Source organism: Pelobates fuscus, chromosome 3 (genome assembly GCF_036172605.1).
Source record: "Pelobates fuscus isolate aPelFus1 chromosome 3, aPelFus1.pri, whole genome shotgun sequence".
NCBI lineage: Eukaryota > Metazoa > Chordata > Amphibia > Anura > Pelobatidae > Pelobates > Pelobates fuscus.
This window is the reverse complement of record NC_086319.1, coordinates 279,348,968-279,361,523: the sequence shown is the minus strand read 5'-3', so window position 1 is coordinate 279,361,523 and position 12,556 is coordinate 279,348,968.

Below are 12,556 nucleotides of genomic sequence, written 5' to 3'. Positions count from 1 at the left end.
CCCGCCCCCTCTCCTCTGCTGACAGGCAGGAAAGAGAAGGCACGCACACAGTGCCTTCTCTCTCCTGCACACATCAGACGTATTTTAATATGTCTGACGTGTACATGGCCTTTTTAGGGCCATGCATGATAGGAAGTCCCTCTGGTGGCCGTCTGAGTGACGGCCACTGGAGGTATTCCTATCAATCAATGTAAACACTGTATTTTCTCTGAAAATACAGTGTTTACATTAGATTGCCTGCAGGGATCTATAGATCTCACCTGAACAACTACATTAAGCTGTAGTTGTTCAGGTGACTATAGTGTCCCTTTAATCATCACCATGGGACACCCCAAGAGATCCACAGCGTCTCAGGGCACCTTTGGTAAGACACCGGGTGGAAAATACAGCGCCCTTACAAAGTATTTCTGCGATAATGCGTGCCAACGAGTGAGCCAGCTAGGCCCCAATATAGCACCAGACTCGCCGCAATCAGTCTCCCTGCCTTCCAGCCCAGCGGAATCCGACCTAAGCCAACGGCCAGACATGGAACTAAGGGACATACTGAAAAATATGCCCTCACAGCAAGACCTGGCCACCATGCTGGGGAAGCTGGAAGTCTTGTTCCAGGTCAAGATGGATGCCATAGGGGCAGACATACGCCACATGGGGGATAGGGTCAGCTCCCTGGAGGAAGACAGGGACATATTATGCACGCAACTCCACTCCATCCAAGACATAGTGGCAGCCCAAAATGCTCACCTGGTAGCCATCCAGTGCTCCCTTCGACGCAGTAGACAACTGAGGGAGTAACTTAAGAATCAGGGGGCTCCTTCAACAGGACTTGCAGGATATCCCAAAGATTTTGAAAGAACTTGTTAACCTCATCCTGAGCAGACCACCTGACTCTCTTGTGTTACTTGATCGTGCACACAGGGCATTGAGGCCTAAAGGCATAGAAGCGGATAAACCCAGGGACATAATATGCAGTCTGCATTACTTTCAATGCAAGGAAGACATCTTAACAGCACTCAAACAATCCTCCCAAACCCTGCTTTTTCATAACAAACCGATCAGTATCTGCCAGGACTTATCCTGGCTAACACTGCAAGCCAGAAGATTTCTCAGACCACTCACAGACCAACTCCGAGCCCGGAATATCAAATACAGATGGGACTTTCCCTTTGCCCTAATTGTCTCTTATAAAGGCTTGACGCACACTATCCACTCGCTGCTGGATGTACCAGTATTTCAACAAGCATTAGACCTCTCGGCGACGCAGATCGCAGACTGGTATGGCCCCCCTGCAGGCCCAGCGACTTCTCAACTATCACAGGGGCAGAGATGGGAACAGATGGCGAAGAATAGGTGAACAGACACAGCGGAAATGATGCAGGGGACAGCTACAAGATCTGAACCTTCCTCTTAGCACTAAGAGTCACTATCAGTGCCCTTGAAACGTCATCTACATATCGGGACTGACTAAATTATTGATGCGCACAAGGCACGCTGGACGATGTGGGTATGAAATTTACCATAGTAAGTGTGGCGGAACCAACCTCGCCACCGTGCACTGGAGAAGACTGCTTGCCAGCCTCTTGCCCTGTGATCATGGCCCCTGTTCTTTTTCCCTGCAGAAAGGCTGGTTTGTACCTTTCTGCGGACTGTTAAAGCCATGCTACCCCAGATAGCTATGCCATGGAGCCCAGCTGTATACGGAAAGACTGTATGAAAGACTTTGGCTCCATGGTGATTGAACTGTATGTATGTGATCTGAGCGCCATCCAGTAATAAAGTGCGCTCAGATCTAAGCTATCTGGGGATAGGTAGAATGTCTGTATTTTATGTAATAAATGTAACCTTGTGTATTTTATTGTATTTTACTGTCTTTTTACTGTCATGTGCTTAATGGAGTTTTGCCTCTGTCCTTGGAGATAATTGGATTACTTCTCAATTATCTCCAGGATAGAAGACTCTGTGGAACTGGTTTTGGGCAGAAAAGCCATGCTTCATGGACCAATTTGGATGATTTTTACATATGTTTGTATTTGGAGTATGCTGATTCGGAAAATGTAAGTGAATGCGATGCATACTTTCAAAGTTATAAATAATGTGTAAAAACTGCATTCCTCTGCCTGTGATAATGAGATTACCCATTGTGTTCAGTAATCATATCACAAGCAGAGGGGAGGATGTTGTGTGGGAGTGTCTGTGTGTATTGTACGGATTGATTGGTTGTTCTGTAAAACCCTGTGGGCTGTACTATGTTTGTGGATTGGGAATAAAAGAGGCTGTATGTGCCAGTACAGTCAGTTCTGCTTGACCTCAAAACGAAGTGTCATCTCGTTATTGGGGGAATTGGATTGTATGCCGATTGCCAGGAGTGTGAGCTGATTGTATGCTTTTCCTGTTCAGCTGTTTCCAGTGTTCGTGTGTTTCCTGTTCGGGAGTTGGAGGATTCATGTAGTTTACAGTTTGGGAGATTGGTGCTTACAGTAGCTGCCTGTGCATCTGGAAAGGGGAATATCGCCTAAATGGTTTTTAACCTCTGGTGAGCAAAACGGTCCGTTACAGTAAGAATGTAATTTAGCTCTCTAACAAGTTAGAAGGTACTATGGATGTGATCGGATATGTGCCCAACCTTCCTAGTTAACTCTCCCCTCCCTGATTGGGTTGCCCCCACTTGCCAGCCCCGAGACCTGAGTGTATAGAATGACCCTTACGACTGGGGCACTCACACGTCTCATAGCAGGAAATTTGCCCCACACCATGCTGCCCGGTCCCGATAGATACGACCTGCCCACTAAGTGTTATAGTGAAGGATTCCCACTAGGCTTGGATATCAGGCATTGAGGTTCACATGCTTCACTACTTACACTATTGACATCACCACCCACCTACAAACTCCCCCCCCTCCTCACCCATATGGTAAAGTGATTTCAAACAGAAATCTTACAGCTATGTAAATAGGTTATAACAACCTATCCCGTGAGGCCAAGCAGATTCTCAGGCAAACAGAGCAGTTTGACCAACAGGGGGGCCTTTACTACTACTTCGTAAAGTGATATGCTACTATAATCCGTACAGTATCTATTGTACATCTGTTGTCTGGAATCTGTTGTTTATTTTTTATTTTCTATTACTCGGAGAACAGTACAGTGTACTGATTGACTAATAGGAGTCTTTCTGAATTTGGGACTCACGCAAATGGGGTGGGGGACATGTGGGATTGGGCGGGGACGGTATGGCCACCCTGCGCATAATAACCCTGAATGTCCAGGGGCTCAACACCCCAGAAAAGCGCTCCCTGACTTTATCAGAACTAGCCAGGCTCAAAGTTGAGTTTCCTTCAGGAAACCCATTTCAGAAAAGAAGCAGCACCTAACTTACGCAACCGTAAATGTCATAATATCCCACTGGATTCTTTGGGAATTTCTCAGAGACGAAAGCGCGGGGGAAGGCCATTCTATTCGCATTTTCCGTTTACACCGATAGAGCACAAAACAGATGACTATGGCAGGTTATTGATGGTAAAGGGTAAAATAGGTCAAAATAGGTCATAATGTGTTTACTTTTGTCAATATGTATTTTCCCAACATGCATCAATGTAGACATCTTAAGAAATGCTTAACCTTAATTGAACAATTCATGCAGGGCATATTGTGAAAGGAAGTGGACTGCAATGTAACCCTTGACTCGACACTTGACATGTCCTCCAAGTCAACAACAAATTTAAACCCCACGCGTCACCTGATCATTTACCTCCTGGACCAACCCCAACTCTTTGAGTGCTGGCACATTATCACACACACTTCCTGACATAATAGAGGTTTTTCACCAATTTTACATGGACCTATACAATTTAAGAGACTCACTCCCAACACAAACAGACATTGAAGACTTTCTAACTCCCAGAATAACATGGACAGTCCCACTGAACCTGAAACAGTCCCTCAACGCACCCACAACCAAGGAGGAATTTGTGAAGATGGTATATACGATACCCTTAAACAAAAGTCCACGACCGGACGGCTACATGGCCAAATACTATAAAACCTTCACCAAAGTATTGATTGACCATTTTCTAAAAGCATTTAACTCACTCACTGACAACCATTCCCTGCCAGAGGAAGCACACATCACAAGTCTTCCAAAGCTGGGGAAAGACCCCACAGCACATGGTAGCTACAGCCCGATATCGCTAATTAATGTGGATTTAAAACATTTACAAAAACCTTAGCTACAAGACTGCGTCCCATACTAAAAGACCTTATACACCAAGACCAATCGGGCTTTGTCCCTGAAAGAGAAGCATAGCACAATACGACAAAACTACTTAACCTAATCCATATGTCAAAAACATACCCTGGCCAGAGCCTTCTCCTCTCAGTCAATGCCGAAAAGGCCTTTGACCTGGTGGACTGGGCATTTCTAAAGCATACTATGAGGTTCCTAGGCTTTGGATCAAATTGGACACACTGGCTAGATACTATATATATTCCAATCCCACTGCTAGGCTTAAGATTAATGGCCAACTATCAGACCCAGTGTCAATCATCAACCCCTATCCCCCCTACTCTTCATCCTCACGATGGAACCCTTCCTACAAGGCATCAGGGACAATGGGGGCATCCAGGGATTTCATATTAAACAACAAGAATTTAAAATTGCAGACTTTGCAGATTATCTCCTCTTTACACTGAACTCATCCCTGGCACCTCTCCTGAACGAAATTGACCAATATCACAAGGTATCCAACTTTCAGGTCAATTACTCCAAAAGTGAAATACTACCCCTATGATTACAAGCTAAATCACGAGCTGCCCTGAAGGGGCTTTTCCCTTTTGCATGGGCAAACTTCCACATCACGTACCTGGGAGTGTGCCTATCCAAAGACACGCAATAACTATTTGACTTAAACTTTACCCCACTACTAAAATAAATCTCTAAAGACCACAATTTGTATGGCTAGGGAGAATAAAAATTCTAAATATGAATGTTCTCCCAAAGATCCTTTACCTACTGCAGACCTTACCCATACACATAACCAAACCCTTTTTCACCAAAATCAAACAGGTATTTACCAAATTTGTATGGGCTAACAAACACCCAAGAATATGATATGAGGTTTTAACAAGGGTCAAATCTCATGGAGGACTCAGCCTGCTTACTATGTACCAATATTACAAAGCAATCACACTCACGAGAGTCTATGAATGGACCAACCCACACCCCAAACACAATGGGTGTAATTGGAAGACTATTTCTTCCAAGCCCCACTCTATACGTTCCCGTGGCACCTCTTGGGGCTTGCCTTACTAGGGACCAGCCATACTTCTCACTCCACAATTATCCCCACTCTACGCATGTGGAAGCAAATAAGAGATTCGGATAATCTTTTAACATATCCCTCCCCTTTGTTGTGGACAGAATATTAACTTTAGTAAAATGCCTATTTACTCTGTGCATTTGCGTTCATTATTTACTGTGTTAACTCGGCTGCTAGAATAATCTCCTGTGTTCATTAACTGCTCAAACCAAATGCAGGGAGTTACCCCTCCCATCAACTAACCACCCAATTAACAAGATGGTGCTGGAATGTGGAGGAGATCTGCATGATGACAGTGACATCACACCCTGTAGGCTGTGCATTAGATGAACCACTTAACACCTAACCAATTGTTAATGTATTTTCTCTGTTATCTATAATTATGCATATGATGTATTACTGCTATATATGGGGCATACCAGCCCCCTGGATTAAAGATTCCTGAAGCATTTCATCAATCTGAAACTTGTGTCTGGTGTGAAATTACTTTGGGAGCGTGCACGCAATTATCTTATGATTTGGACAGGGGTAGATATACAAAATTATCAAACACTTGGTTTGGTCCTCAACACCTTGTACCACAGTTACATAGTTAGATAGCTGAAAAGAGACTTGCGTCCATCAAGTTCAGCCTTCCTCACATTTGTTTTTTGCTGTTGATCCAAAAGAATGCAAAAAAAAAACAGTTTGAAGCACAATTTTGCAACAAGCTAGGAAAAAAAGTTCCTTCTTCGCCCCAGAATAGCAGTCAGATTATCCTTGGATCAAGCAGTTATTACCCTACATTGAAAGATTATATCCTTGAATATTCTGTTTTTGCAAGTATGCATCTAGTAGCTGTTTGAACATCTGTATGGACTCTGATAAAACCACTTCTTCAGGCAGAGAATTCCACATCCTTATTGTTCTTACCGTATAAAAACCTTTCCTTTGCCTTAGACAAAATCTTCTTTCTTCCAGTCTAAATGCATGACCTTGTGTCCTATGTAAAGTCTGGTTTGTGAATAGATTTCCACACAATGGTTTGTATTGGCCCCGAATATATTTGTATAATGTTATCATATCCTCTCTCAGGCGACGTTTTTCTAAACTAAATAGGTTTAAATTTGTTAACCTTTCTTCATAGCTGATGTGTTCCATTCCTTTTATTAATTTTGTAGCCCGCCTCTGCACTTTTTCTACTGCCATAATATCCTTCTTTAGAACAGGTGTCCAAAATTGCACAGCATATTCAATATGTGGTCTTACCAGTGATTTATAAAGAGGCAAAATGATATTCTCGTCCCGAGAATGAATGCCCTTTTTCATGCATGACAATACCTTACTGGCCTTGGCCACTGCTGATTGACATTGCACAGTGTTGCATAGTTTGTTGTCTATAACAATTCCCAAGTCCTTTTCGTGTGTTGCTATCCCTAATTCGCTTCCATTAAGGGTATACGTTGCTTGTGTATTCTTTACGCCGAAGTGCATAACATTTTTCAAAATTACATTTCATCTGCCATTTGAGTGCCCAGTCCCACAGTCTATCTAAATCCCTCTGCAGCAAAGTAATATCTTGCTCACATTGTATTATTTTACAGAGTTTTGTGTCATCTGCAAACACTGAAACATGACTTTCAATGCTGTCTTCAAGATCATTTATAAACATGTTAAATAGAAGGGGTCCCAGAACAGAACCCCGAGGGACACCACTTGCCACCTCTGTCCAGCTTGAAAATTTACCATTAATTTCAACTCTTTGTACTCTGTTTTTAAGCCAATGTTCTACCCAAGAACAAGCATTTTCATCTAGACTGATTTCCTTGAGTTTGAACACTAATCTATTGTGTGGAACTGTATCAAATGCCTTGGCAAAATCCAAATAGATCACATCCACTGCAACACCCTGATCTATACTTCTACTTACTTCTTCGTAGAACGCGATCAAGTTAGTTTGACATGACCTGTGCTTCATAAAACCGTGCTGATTTTTGCTGATAACCATGTTCTTCTCAAGGAATTCTTGAATATTATCCCTTAATAACCTTTCAAATATTTTCCCAGCCACAGAAGTTAAGCTCACAGGTCTATAATTTCCAGAAAAGGATTTTGAACAGAGGTTCACTTATTTCTACACTTAGTTCCTTAAGTACTCGTGGATGGATACAGTCAGGCCCTGGAGCTTTGTTTATATTAACTTTCTTTAGTTGCTGCAGCACCTTGTCTTGAGTTAACCAATTACAATTATTCTGCAAGTTTTTAGTAGCAATCATTTGCACATCTATTGCTATCTGACTAATAATCCACAGTTTCCACCGGGACTGCAAAACCATGCCTTTGACTTTTTCCCAAGCTCACACATCGCAGTGTCTTAGACTGACATAGGTCTTACATGGGGCCAACATCAAACCCCTAGCCACACTGATATCATCTGACCATCCCGCTGCTCTACAATCTTACAACTTTCACCAACTCTCACATTTCATCCGCACCACTGATCGGCTTTTAGCTGGAGGCCGAACTTTCACAACGTTTGAAACATATTGCGAAACGTGTATAAACGCTAACAACTTTCAGTGATGTGCAAACTGTTACAGGACAAGGACAAACGTACACTACCACATTTCACACAACACTGGTAGCAAGAAATCAATATTTCCCTTGCCGATAAAGACTGGGGGATCTTATTTCTCACCACTCACAAGTCATCAATCAGCACAGCTATTCAAGAGAGTAATTACAGGCAAATTTTCAGGTGGCACTACTCCCCAATCAAATTACATAACCTATTTCCCAATACTGTAGACGAATGCTGGAGATGTCGCCAACCCAATGGTACTACAGCCCACATATGGTGGCAATGCCCTGAAATCCAGACATTCTGGAAAAGAGTAGTAGACATGATCAAAGTGACAGGGATTAGCTTACTGTCATGTATTCATCCGCATATAAAAATGTGATTAATGACATTTACTGTTCTGACAGGAAAAGTTGTGCCGAGCAGCAATCAAAGCCACAGGAGGGTTTGTGCTGAGCAGCAATTATGCAAATGGACACCTGGTAACTTTGGGGTCAACGGCCGATTACAGCTTATCAGATCCAGAGGAGGGGTATTTAGGCCTAGTTCTCATCCTGCTCATTGCCCTGTCGTGGTTTCTCTAGAGGTTGTCCGAGAGCGCATTCTTGATTCAAGTTTCTTCTGTTTTTTTACTTTGGATTTGATTTTGACTTCCCTGTATTCTGGTATCCCTGACTTCTGGCTTTCCCTTATCGTTGTGTCTTTTTCTGTATCCAGGGGCGGACTGAGCGGTCGGGCACTTCGGACGTGGTCCGAGGGCCCAGCCGAGGTAGGGGGCCCGCCACCCATCCACTTTGTCTGTAACGCACAAAAAAAAAAAAATTGCACTGACCGCTCGAGTGCAACATCGGCACTGGTTACCAGCAATGGAGCTGGATCGGGAGGAGCAGAGGATTGTTTCGGCCCTGTGTGCGTCGGCGCTTAACGGCGACATCATGCACGTGCATCAAAGTGCGCCACCTGCACGGGTCACTACAAAAATAATCAGGTGCCTCTCATCAGTGCGACCGAGCCCCTGCACTGCGTAATTCCGCGATGCAGGCAGGTCCCCCCTCCCTGCTTACCAGCAAGCCGAAAGAGGAGGGAGATTAACAGGCAGGAACGGAGAAGAGAGAGCCAAACTCCCATCACATTCAGCCAGACACCACTTGACACCAGGGAACCACCCTCCTCCACCAAAAAGGTATGGAAGCAGGGGGGTGGTTAATATATGTAATGTGATCTGTGTGTCTGTGTATCTGTATGTGTGTGTGACTGTATCTATATGTGTGTGTGACTGTATCTGTATGTGTATGTGTGTTAGTGTGTGTCTGTGAATCTATATGTGTGTGTGACTGTCAGGGCCGGTGCAAGAATTTTTGGATACATAGGCGAAGATGAATTTTTCCGCCCCCCCCCTCCCCCCCTCTAAAATTAACATCTTCACCTATGTGCCTCCTAACCAGCCCCTCCCTCTTTCCCGTCCCTTAGTGTTCCTCTCCCCTCCCCCCTCCTTTCCCTGTCCCTTGGTATTTCTCTCCCCTCCCCTCTCTGTCCCTTGGTGCACCCCCCACCCTCTTAGCGGTCACACTCCCCTTCCTGGTGTGCCTCCTACCTGTCTTGTAGCGTTGCGGAGCAGACCCTCTGCAGGTGCTTCAGTTTTCTGTACCTGGCTGGACTGACAGGAAGTGCTCTCTCAGTGAGCACCTCCTCTCAGTCTGGCCGGGTACAGGAAACAGAAGCTCCTGTACTGCGCTCCGCTCCGCCACGCTACACTCAGTGGTGTATACACACTAACAGCCACACACACTCAATGACAAACACACAGACGTCACTGACAGACACAGACTCACTGATCTGACACACACTCATTCATTGACAGACACACACTCAATCACAAACATACTCTCACTGATTTGACAGACACTCACAAACACACACTGACAGACACACTCACACTGACAAAACACACTCACACTGACAAAACACACTCACACTGACAAAACACACTCACACTGACAAAACACACTCATACACTGACACACACAGACACATACACACACAGAAACACTCACAGACAAACACATACACAGACACACACTCACAAACACATACACACACTCACAGACAAACACATACAGACAAACACTCACAGACAAACACATACACACACTGACAAACACACACACACACTCACAGACACACACCTACACAGACACACACACTCACACATACACTTTCAGACACACACTCAGGTATATGTTTCTGTTTATTATATCGATGCAAATAGCAGTTGGCAAATCTCCTCACAGGCAAGACATTTACATTACATATAAGAGTCATTCACAAATGTGCCTAACTGCACTTCTAATTTATACACAAGAGCAAATGGGTATATAATTAATAAGGATTATAAAATATTTTACAACTTAAAAGGGGAAATATCATACATCTGACATTCCAACGTAGAGGCTCCCTGCTAGAAACATTTGATTCCTAATAAAGGGGAGATTTAGATTGTAAACGCTTGCTCTCATTACCTTTTTTTTTTTTTTTGGTCATATATACCACTCCGACAAACATTAGTACTAGCAATAGGACCACAAATTAGTATGGTAGAATATTATGTACATTACAATTTGTCAGCAGACCAAAAACAAAGTTAAAAGAAAGACTAGTAAATATCAGTGACCTGAGCTATCAACATAATTTATCTCATCCAAAACTTGAATGAACAAGTGATGGTTCAAAGATCCCATTGTAAACTAGAGCATGGGGATTTAATATGTTGGGATGGGTTATGCAACGCTCCTTTTGTTCATCTCTGTAAAATAGAATAGATAGGTAATAATAATAATAATTGGTCAAGGAGTACCCCAAGTTACTTTGCCCCGTATTAATGACCAGAGAATGTCCACCGATCTGTAGATGGCGTTCTAATGAGAGGCGGCGAGGGAGCTCTAACCTCTCTGCTCTGCTCCCTCGCGGGCTGTCTACTGATGCCGGGAGCCGGATTATGACGTCATATTCCGGCTCCCGCAGCATCAGCACAGGGCGCGCGAGGGAGCAGAGCAGACAGGTTAGAGCTCCCTCGCCGCCTCTCATAAGAACGCTGCCGCCCGCCGGGGGTCCAGAAGGTGACCTGGCAGGAGGGAGCGCTTCCCTCCTGCCGGTCACCGAAATCTTGCGCCCCCAGAGCCGGTGCGCCCTAAGGCGGCTGCCTGTGCCGCCTTATGGACGCGCCGGCCCTGGTGACTGTATCTGTATGTGTGTGACTGTATCTGTATGTGTATGTGTGTCAGTGTGTGTCTGTGAATCTGTATGTGTGTGTGACTGTATCTGTATGTGTGTTAGTGTGTGTCTGTATGTGTGCTAGTGTATATACATGTTAGTGTGTGCCTGTGTATCTGTATGTGTGTTAGTGTGTCTGTGTATCTGTGTTAGTATTTGTCTGTGCATCTGTATCTTTATGTGTGTGTGACTGTATCTGTATGTGTGTTAGTGTGTGTCTGTATCTGTATCTGTGTTAGTGTGTGTCTGTGTTAGTGTGTCTGTATCTGTGTAAGTGTGTGTCTGTGTATGTGTGTTAGCATGTGTCTGTATCTGTTAATGTGCAAGTCTGTGTATTAGTGTGTGTCTGGGTATCTGTATGCTTATTAGTATGTGTGTGTATCTTTTTAGTGCGTTAATGTGTGTCTGTGTATCTATATGCGTGTCTCTGTATCTGTACGTCAATTTGTGTGTCTGTACGTCAATGTGTGTCTGTACGTCAATGTGTGTGTCTGTGTATATTTTTCAATTTGTGTGTCTGTGTACCTGTTTATGTGTTGGTGTATGTATGTGTATCTGTACATGTGTTAGTGTGTCTGTATCGGTGAGTCTGCACGTGTGTCAATGCTTGTGTCTAAATGTATGTATGTATGTATATATATATATGTGTGTGTGTGTGTGTGTGTGTGTGTGTGTGTGTGTGTGTACGTGGCAGTGTATATGTGTATACATATCAGAATTCAAACTCCAACACTACACTCAAATACATCCCTACATTCACACACACATACTCCATCCAAAACATGCTTATATTCAAATGTACGAAAGATGGGTATCTATCTACCTTTTTCTCCATCCTTACGATAGGTGGACCTTAAAAAATCTTACACGAGCACCCGCTCTACTTTAGGTGAAAAAAGTAGGTAAAATAACTTTATAACAAGGGAAAAGCAGGGCTGGGGATCTAAAATGTGTTCTTACAATGATAGTTTCAGGAATATGTTTGTATTCCAGACACCATAGTTTAAAAAAAATAAAAATTCACACCATATGCTTATGCAACAAATAAAGCACTCCATTTGCATATGTTATAATCCTCCTGTTATAATCTTACCCCCTTACTACAGCCCCTAATCACCCAACCTCACACTAGAGTCTCTATCTCCAATTAAAACCCCTATACCCCCTCTACAGTGCCTTTTCCCCCATTAGAGACGCTGTTGCCCATTATAGCCCTTAACTCCCCACTACAGCCCCAGTCCCACACGCTATGACCCCTGTCTCCCACTAAAGCCTCTTCCCCCCAACATTACAACCCTTCCTTTAACACATGTATGTGGGCATGATGTATATTTGTGTATCTTGCAAGTTGGTGGGTACAAGGGGGCCCCATGATCTTCTTTTGTCCAGAGGCCCCATCAGTTGTCAGGCCGCCCCTG